General features: G+C 47.6%; 1 long non-coding RNA gene across 1 annotated transcript; it reads right to left on the bottom strand.

Moving 5' to 3' along the window:
• Positions 1 to 4,761: 4,761 nt before the first annotated feature.
• On the bottom strand, positions 4,762 to 7,434 carry LOC123404354. The gene is made up of 2 exons (XR_006611752.1): positions 7,062 to 7,434; positions 4,762 to 5,123 (listed from the first exon to the last, which is right to left on the bottom strand). It is a non-coding gene; the product is annotated as an uncharacterized LOC123404354 (long non-coding RNA).
• Positions 7,435 to 7,849: the final 415 nt, after the last annotated feature.

The following is a 7,849-nucleotide window of genomic DNA, read 5'->3' as shown; positions in this document are numbered from 1 at the left end:
GTTTTTCGTAGTTAGATCGCATCTGTTCTTCATACCTATAGTCCATGAAAAAGCGAAAAAACATTAGGGTTAGATCATCATATCCGAACAAATCTGATTCTTTGCATAGTCTTTTTAGTATTTTGCTTTGTTGAATTTACGGTTACATCATTGTGTCGAGTTGCTGGTCTTAGTGTCTAGTCCTTTAGAGTTTCGAGTTCTGTTCACATGTTGTCACGTTGCCACACGCCATCTTTCATCGCTGCCATATACTACCACCACGCTACCATCATCGCTGCGGTCATATACCACCACCACGTCACCATCATCCTTGCTGCCATATATCACCACCACATATCCACCATCAATCCTAGTCCGAGTCATTTACGTATTAGATAAATTTCGAGATCTTCTTGTTTTTGGTTTCACGTTTCCTTACCTGAGTAGGTTTTGGAAAAAAAAAGTCCGGAACACTTTTCAAAGCACTTTTTAGGCCAAAATTTCGGAGGGTGAATTTTTTTCCCACTATCGTGTTGTTAGGCTTTTTAGAGAGTTTTGAGACACTCACCGCCATAGTGATTTTTGTCGCAATTTTTGATCGTCGCATGCCCGAATTGCTTCGAAATAAATTAGACAAAAAAAATTGTGCATATCCTGCTTTTAGTCCTTCGAAAGAGTTTTGAGACACTTGCCTTATAGTGATTTTCTGAAGAAAAAAAAGAACGCAAAAAATAGAAAAAAAAAAAGAAAATCAGAGTGGCTTTTCCCTTGATTACGTGTAGCGTCGTAATTTTGTTGGTGTTCTAGGCTCGCGTGCGGTCCGGGAAGCCTTTGGACAAAACTGGAACCCTCACTTCGATGGGGAGTTGCACGCCATACTCAGCGTCCAAAGGGGTGGTTTCGCTAGGATTCTTTAACGTTGCATAGGGACGCTGTTGTGGTCTCTTTGGACCATCCATAACAAGATTACAATCAAGCAAAAGTTTTCTTCACATCCTGCTGACATCGTTTTCAAATGTCATTTGTTCCTTCAAACCTGGATGCCGTTGGGGAAACGGCGGGACACTGAGCGGATTGAGGAGGCCATGGAGCGGGTCCGCGCTATTCAGATCGCTGCTCGTCATTGATCCTCATGGTGTTTTTGCTGGTTTTGGACTTCTCCCGACCGGCGGTTTAGGCTACTGTTAGTTTCGTATCAGGCTACGGTCGGTTGCATGTCTTTAAGACTTTCGGCTTCGACCGTGTGTATTGTCCTAAGACTTGGATGTTGTCTGTTAATGGGCTTTATTAATTTAAAATCAGACGCATCTTGCATCACCGTTCTAAAAAAATCGTGCGGTGGACTTGATGCCTTGATCGATCAAGAAATCCAAAAGGCAAAACCTTAGAAGGAGCCAGTCACGTCAGTGTGCAGTAAACGAAACGTTGCCTTTGCCTCGTCGGATCAATTGGCAAGCAATTCAGGTAGCTGCCGCTGTTGAATTCCTTCATGCAAGTTCCACACTCGTCGTCCCGTCGGATCAATCAGCGACCGACACCAGGTGCTTCACGCCTTCCATGCTTGACGGCTTCCATCCGTCGATGAGTCCTTTTCTTTTTTTAACTTCAATTACTACTCCTAATTCTTAATTTTGTAATTAATTTTTGATAGGGATCGTTGGAGATTCGTTCTTGTCTTCTCGGTTAATGATCACACTCTATTAGTTTAGTAACACGATATTAAGTGGGTTGGACGGTTCAAATCTCTCCCTAATAATAAAGCAAATAGGGTTTCGTCCGTCATGGCATTTTTGCAAAAAGTCCCTCCGTTTTCTAGCATTCAACCCGCAATCCCTGATTAAGTTAAAAAATGATTTGTTTTTATGTAGCGCCCCAGGCTTATCCATTCCCCTCCTCAACCGCAGGGCTGACGGAAGAGGAGGCAGGGTCGAGGAGGGATGGCGCGTGGGCACAAGAGGATAAGGAGGCGGGGTGGACGGTGGCGGTGTGCGGGCGCGGGAGGATGCTCCGCAGCGACGATCCCGTTCCCGTCGCGTCCCCCATCCCGGTCGCCGAGCCCCTGCGTCCCAACCCGGCCTCCTGTTCAACGTCGGCCGCGGGTTGGAGCTGCTGCTGACCTCCGAGCCTTCCGAGCAGGCGATGCGCTCCTTCTCGTTGCGCGACCCGCGCTGGATAGACCACCACGTCTGGTAGTCGGCCCCGGCGCCAGCGCCGTCGTGACAGACGAGCTTCTCCCCCGGCTGCCCTACCTTAAGGCGGTGGTGAAGGAGACCCTGCGGCTCCACCCGCCGACGCCGCTGTTGCTGCCGCGGGAGACACTGGAGGACACGCGGCTGCTGGGGTACGACGTGCCGGCGGGCACCCGGGTGTTGATCCACGCCTGGGCCATCGGCCGCGACCCGGCGACGTGGGGGAGCCGTGCCGAGGAGTTCGCGCCGGAGAGGTTCCTCGGGTACGACCTCAAGATGGGGCAGGACTTTGCGTTCTTGCCCTTCGGTGCCGGGAGGAGGGGCTGCCCCGACGTTGGGTTCGCCGTGATGTCCAACGAGCTGCTGACCGCCGGTGGACATGAGCGAGCTGCATGGCCTCTCCTAGCGCCTCAAGGTGCCTCTGCTTCTCATTGCCAAACCTTGGCCGCATGTGTCGTCTGCTGTGGATGGAGCTCTATGAACGGAGCAATTAAAGCTTGCCAATAGAATGAATTAAAGGATATGCATGCATGTTGGGTCGACGCAGGTTTGCTTGCCTGTCCCCTGAATCAATTGGTTCTGCTCAGGACTAATGGTTATGCATTTTTGTGTTGTATCATAAATAAAAATGGCGTCTTGCTCACATGAGTCGACGTCAAGCAGGCCATGGAGCCGCAGCCGGAGAGCGAGACCGATCGAGCGCCTGCACGCCTCAAGTTTTGTTTTTGGCATGATAACTAGGGTTGCTGCTAGACCAAGGAAGATCCATATGGTTGACTTGCGTCGCTGTAGGAAAGGAAAGATTTTGTTTTTCGCCTACCATATCGATCCGCCCCATCTAAGACATCGACATGGTTGTTGGACTATTGATTGCCATCTGTTCCTCCCGGTGAGATGACTTGCATTGCATACCCTTGACAGACATGGTCGGATTGTTTATCACCATCCTCAGTTCTAGTGAGATGAGTAGAATTCTTCAGTCAGCCAGCCATGTGCAATCATGGTTGAATTGTTTCTCCGGCGCCTACTGTTTTGGTTTTGGTGTTAAGTTGGGCAGAACTTGAATTGCAATTAGTAGTTGGGTTAACCGCATCGCTAGCTATGTGAAATGGGTAGATATGTTGTCAACCGAGTGGTTAGGCTCCATCTATAATCCCTATCTTATAAAAACATGGTTTTTTGGGTTGTTGGATTTTCAGAGGCATATCTTTAGTTAGCTCGGGGAGGGCGCGGATGAGACGGGCAGCGATTTCTCTGTCGGTCTTACTGTTCCGACGAGAGGGTTCGGGGAGGAGCAAGCAGAAGAGGAATATTCGGATTGGGCTGATGGGTTGGTGGATCGGTGGATCTGATGAGTGGAAGACGACTGTTGTTGCCGTGTGTCTTCTTAGAATGACCGGTTCATATGTGGTTCTCTTGAATGCTTCACTTTGGTTCTTGAGCATAGCAGCGATCTGGTAGTGGAGCGAGTCCTCTAGCTTGTTTGATAGCTGTGATAGAGACGGAATACTTTAACTTTTGATGAGCAGCGCGAGGTTAGATCCACAACTGATGATGAAACATGAAATTCAATCTGAAAGAGTCTTACAAGAGCACGCACATAGTTCCTGCTGGTTATGCTGAGTGACCGGTGATGAGCTGAAATTACCATGCCTAGCTTCAGAATTGTTCATCATACCTCCTGTCCTTTTTTTCCAAAACCTGCTTAGCAGATTTTTAGCATCAATTTTCAGATGGAGTGTTAATTCTGTTTTCAACGATTTCCATCCACATGTGATCTCTCTCCTTCATAACACGCGTACAAACACCAAGTGACACATAAGTTATTTTAACAATAGGTAAGAGAGCTACAACCGGACCCCTATTTCATCCCTAAACGTTTGAACGTCTGTCCGGTGCAGAAGCTAATCATAAACTTTATTTATTGCTTAATAATATTTTTTATACATAAAACAAGTTGTATTTTTTTATACATGAAACAAGTTGTGTTTTTTTTACCCGGTGCAACGCACGGGCATTTGTACTAGTAAATATTAAAAGAATGATTTTGTTTAAATAAATGTATTACACAGTTGAATAGGTATAATTTTTTATATCTATTGTTATGTAAGATATTATATTATACTCCCTCCATTCTTAAATATAAGTCTTTTAAAAGATTTCAATAGATGACTACATACGAAACAAAATGAATGAATCTACACTGTAGAGTATGTCTATATACATCCGTATGTAATCTTCTGGTAGAATCTTTAGAAAAACTTATATTTAAGAACGGAGGGAGTAATATTTTTTGTGTTATATATATGTGCATTACAATTTCTCTTTAGTTCATTCTTTTTAGTAAGATAGGACATTATTTTTACGACCTTAGATTTTGCCCGTCCGGCCATGCTCCCAGCACACAAATGCACACACGGAATATACATATGTAGCAGCAGCACACAGGCACATACACAACACACACATGTAGCAGCAGCACACACGTATGCATGCATCACACACGCAACATTGCATGCAGCAGCACACGCGCACAAACACGTAAGCGTGTCACGTGCGCGTGCGCACAGACACAAGCAGCAACACACATGCGTATACACATAAATATATTACATAAGGGGTAAAAGAGTCTTTTCAGCTATCATTTAGGTTTAAAATGAATAATAGTGTTATAAAACATAAAATTTATACTTATAGTTAGATAGGGAAAAAAATATTTATCATGTTAAATAAAACATAAAATTTAAGTACAATATTAAATTCGCCTCATCCTTCAAATTGTTCAAGATTATTTGAGGTGGTGTAGATTTATTCCGGAAGACACACAAGCATCGCCACCGTCGCCCCACTCTCGGCCATCGCCACCGTCGCACCATCCGTCATGTCTACTGGGCGAGCTTATCGAGCCAAGGAGAAGGTATACACCATCTTCTCTTCTGCACTGCCGCGAATCCCCTAGCCATCCGATTCAAAGGGATCTATCAGATTTGAGATGGTGTAGATTTATTCCGAAAAACGCACTGGCATTTTTAATTCGCATGAGGTTGACGAAGAACTTTACAAAGTCATGGTAGTACTGGGGTTGGTATAAGCCTACTTTGTTGATCACCTTTTTTACACTGCATGAGGTTGATAGACGACTTTAGACCTCATAATCTCACTTAGACCCTTTGATACTACCTCCTTTCCGGTTTATAAGGCTTGCGTGTATCCCTAAGTTGATAAATAGACCATCGTAATACAAGTTATATATCACAAAAAATATGTCATTAAAAACTTCAAACCATCTACTTTCTAATGGTATAATTTTTAGACTATATATCTTATTTTAACTTAATCAAATTATAAATCTAGGAATACGTGCAAGCCTTATAATCTGGAAAGGAGGTAGTATGATTAATTTGAGAAACCTACTGCCTTCCCCGGCTTAGACCCTGTTTGGTTCCAATAAGTCAGGTGACTTAAAACCAGTGACTTATAAGTCACGGCTGTTTGGTTGTCACGTGACTTATAAGTCACCTGACGACACCTTTCCATCCTGTTTTTTCGCCATTCTTCGCTTCCAGCCTGCCGCTGCGTCGACGGGGAGGGGCCTTCTGGGACTGCAGAACGCCGACAGGGCAGGAAACGCGGGTACTTCGACAGTGCAGGAAACGCCGCCGGCTCGGGCCTCCAGTCGCCTCGCCCAGGGCTCCAGTCGCCGCGCCCAGTGCTCCAGTCGCCGCGCCCAAAGCTTCAGTCGCCGGGCGGCGAAGCTCCTACCGGCCATGGTGGAGACCGGGCGGCGAGTGGAGGAGGCGAGCGGATCCAGGCGGAGGCGAGCGGATCCGGGCGGCGGCGAGCGGATCCGGGCGGCGGCGTGCTGGATCGGAAGGATTCCGGCCGGGACGAGCTCGCGATGGAGGGCGACGGCGGCGAGACCTGGGGTGCGTGGTGGGGAGGGATGGGGTGCGCGGTGGGCGAGTCCTGCCGGTGGGCTGATCCGGCCGCGGCGAGCTCGCGATGGAGGGCGGCGGCGGCGAGCTCGCGATAGAGGGCGGCGGCGGCGAGCTCGCGATGGAGGCGAGCGGATCCGGCCGGGGCGAGCTCGCGATGGAGGGCGGCGGCGGTGAGCTCGCGATGGAGGCGAGCGGATCCGGCCGGGGCGAGCTCGCGATGGAGGGCGGCGGCGGCGAGCTCGCGATGGAGGCGTGGGGTGCGCGGTGCCTGCGATGCGATGCGCGATGGGGAGGCATGGGGTGCGTCGTGCGCGGTGCGTGGGAGGCGTGGTCACGGGTGGGCTGGCTGAAAAAATGATGGGACCCACCCAAAAGTAAGTGACTTATAAGTTTTAAGTTGGGGTGGAGCAACTTATGACTTATAAGTTAGGGTGATTTATAAGTTGGACCTGTTTGATAAAATAAGTCATTTTTTGCATTTTTTAACTTATAAGTTGGTGACTTATTGGGAGGCCTTAATTAATTTGAGGCCACCGACGCACAGGGGACAGAGCTATTTATCATTGAAGACCGTAATCATCGATTAAGGGACGTTCGGTTCATGGGTAAGGTTGACTTGGCTGAGGATATCCTTAATCATATGGTTTGGAATGGCCAGTTTTCATCGTTTGGTTGCGAAGGATTAGATGAGATGGATAACCACGTTTTATTCTTTGGTAGAAACGATGAAAGATGGCTATGGATGGTCATTATTATTATTTTCCCTTATATTGTTTATCTAGAATGCAAAACTAAAGCTGGTCCCTATGTAGTATTCTGCTACTTCTTATCAACAGCTCAATGTTACCACAAGTGTTCATATGGGCAATTTGCAGAGAAAACGAGAGATGAAAAACTATCGCATACAGAAAGAGAGAGAGAGAGTGGAACAGATAGGCAAGCTATCGTTACCCACCATCGGAGATCTTCTTGTTCCCCAACGCAAGAAGTTTCCCATCCGTGTAACATGTGTTTGCTGGAACATCTCTGGTGATTCGCGTTCCCCATTGCCGGAGCTCCCTGTTCTCCGCCGCTGTTGGGTGTGCGCCGCCGCCGTTGTCGATCATCACGTTGCAGTCACGGCTCGCCTCGTCCTGAGGAGCAGGGCCAAGAAGAGCGCGGGCGTGGGCGGTGGTGCTCCAGTGGCGGACCGATTACCTTGGGCAGTGGGCACGCGACAGAGGACGCCTGTGGAGGAGCGGACAGACAAAAGAAAAGAAAAAATGTTTCACGCAAGCGCACGGTGGGCCGGTGGATGCCTTCGTCCGCCAAAATCTCACGACTCTCCTCAACCAAGTTTTGGAAGAATATTTGCTCGTATCTGGCTATCCTTATCCCTTCCTAGCTGGTAAATCAAACGGTAAAATGGAAAATTTTGATTCAAAAAAAGTATTTCAGAAACTGAATCGTGTTTGGAAAAAATTCATTCGTCTGACATTTTTTATGACGTCTTTGGCTTAGGTGTCATACTACACTGTGTGACGTCTCACACTACGTTGTGTGGCGTGCGAGAGCTAGTGTGACGCTACGTCATAGACGCCACACTATACTGTGTGGCGCCTAGGCAAAGGCGTCACACAGTGCAGTGTGGTGCCTGACTGTCGGACGCCACGCAAAAAAGTCAGTTGAGTGAATTTTTTCGAACGCAGTCCAGTTTGTGAAATACTTTCGTCCATGGTTCAAATTCCTTAATTTTGCCCTCTA

The sequence above is a fragment of the Hordeum vulgare genome, chromosome 6H, assembly GCF_904849725.1.
Source record: "Hordeum vulgare subsp. vulgare chromosome 6H, MorexV3_pseudomolecules_assembly, whole genome shotgun sequence".
Lineage (NCBI taxonomy): Eukaryota > Viridiplantae > Streptophyta > Magnoliopsida > Poales > Poaceae > Hordeum > Hordeum vulgare.
The sequence above is the reverse complement of the archived record's forward strand: the minus strand, read 5'-3'. Positions and strand labels throughout refer to the sequence as shown.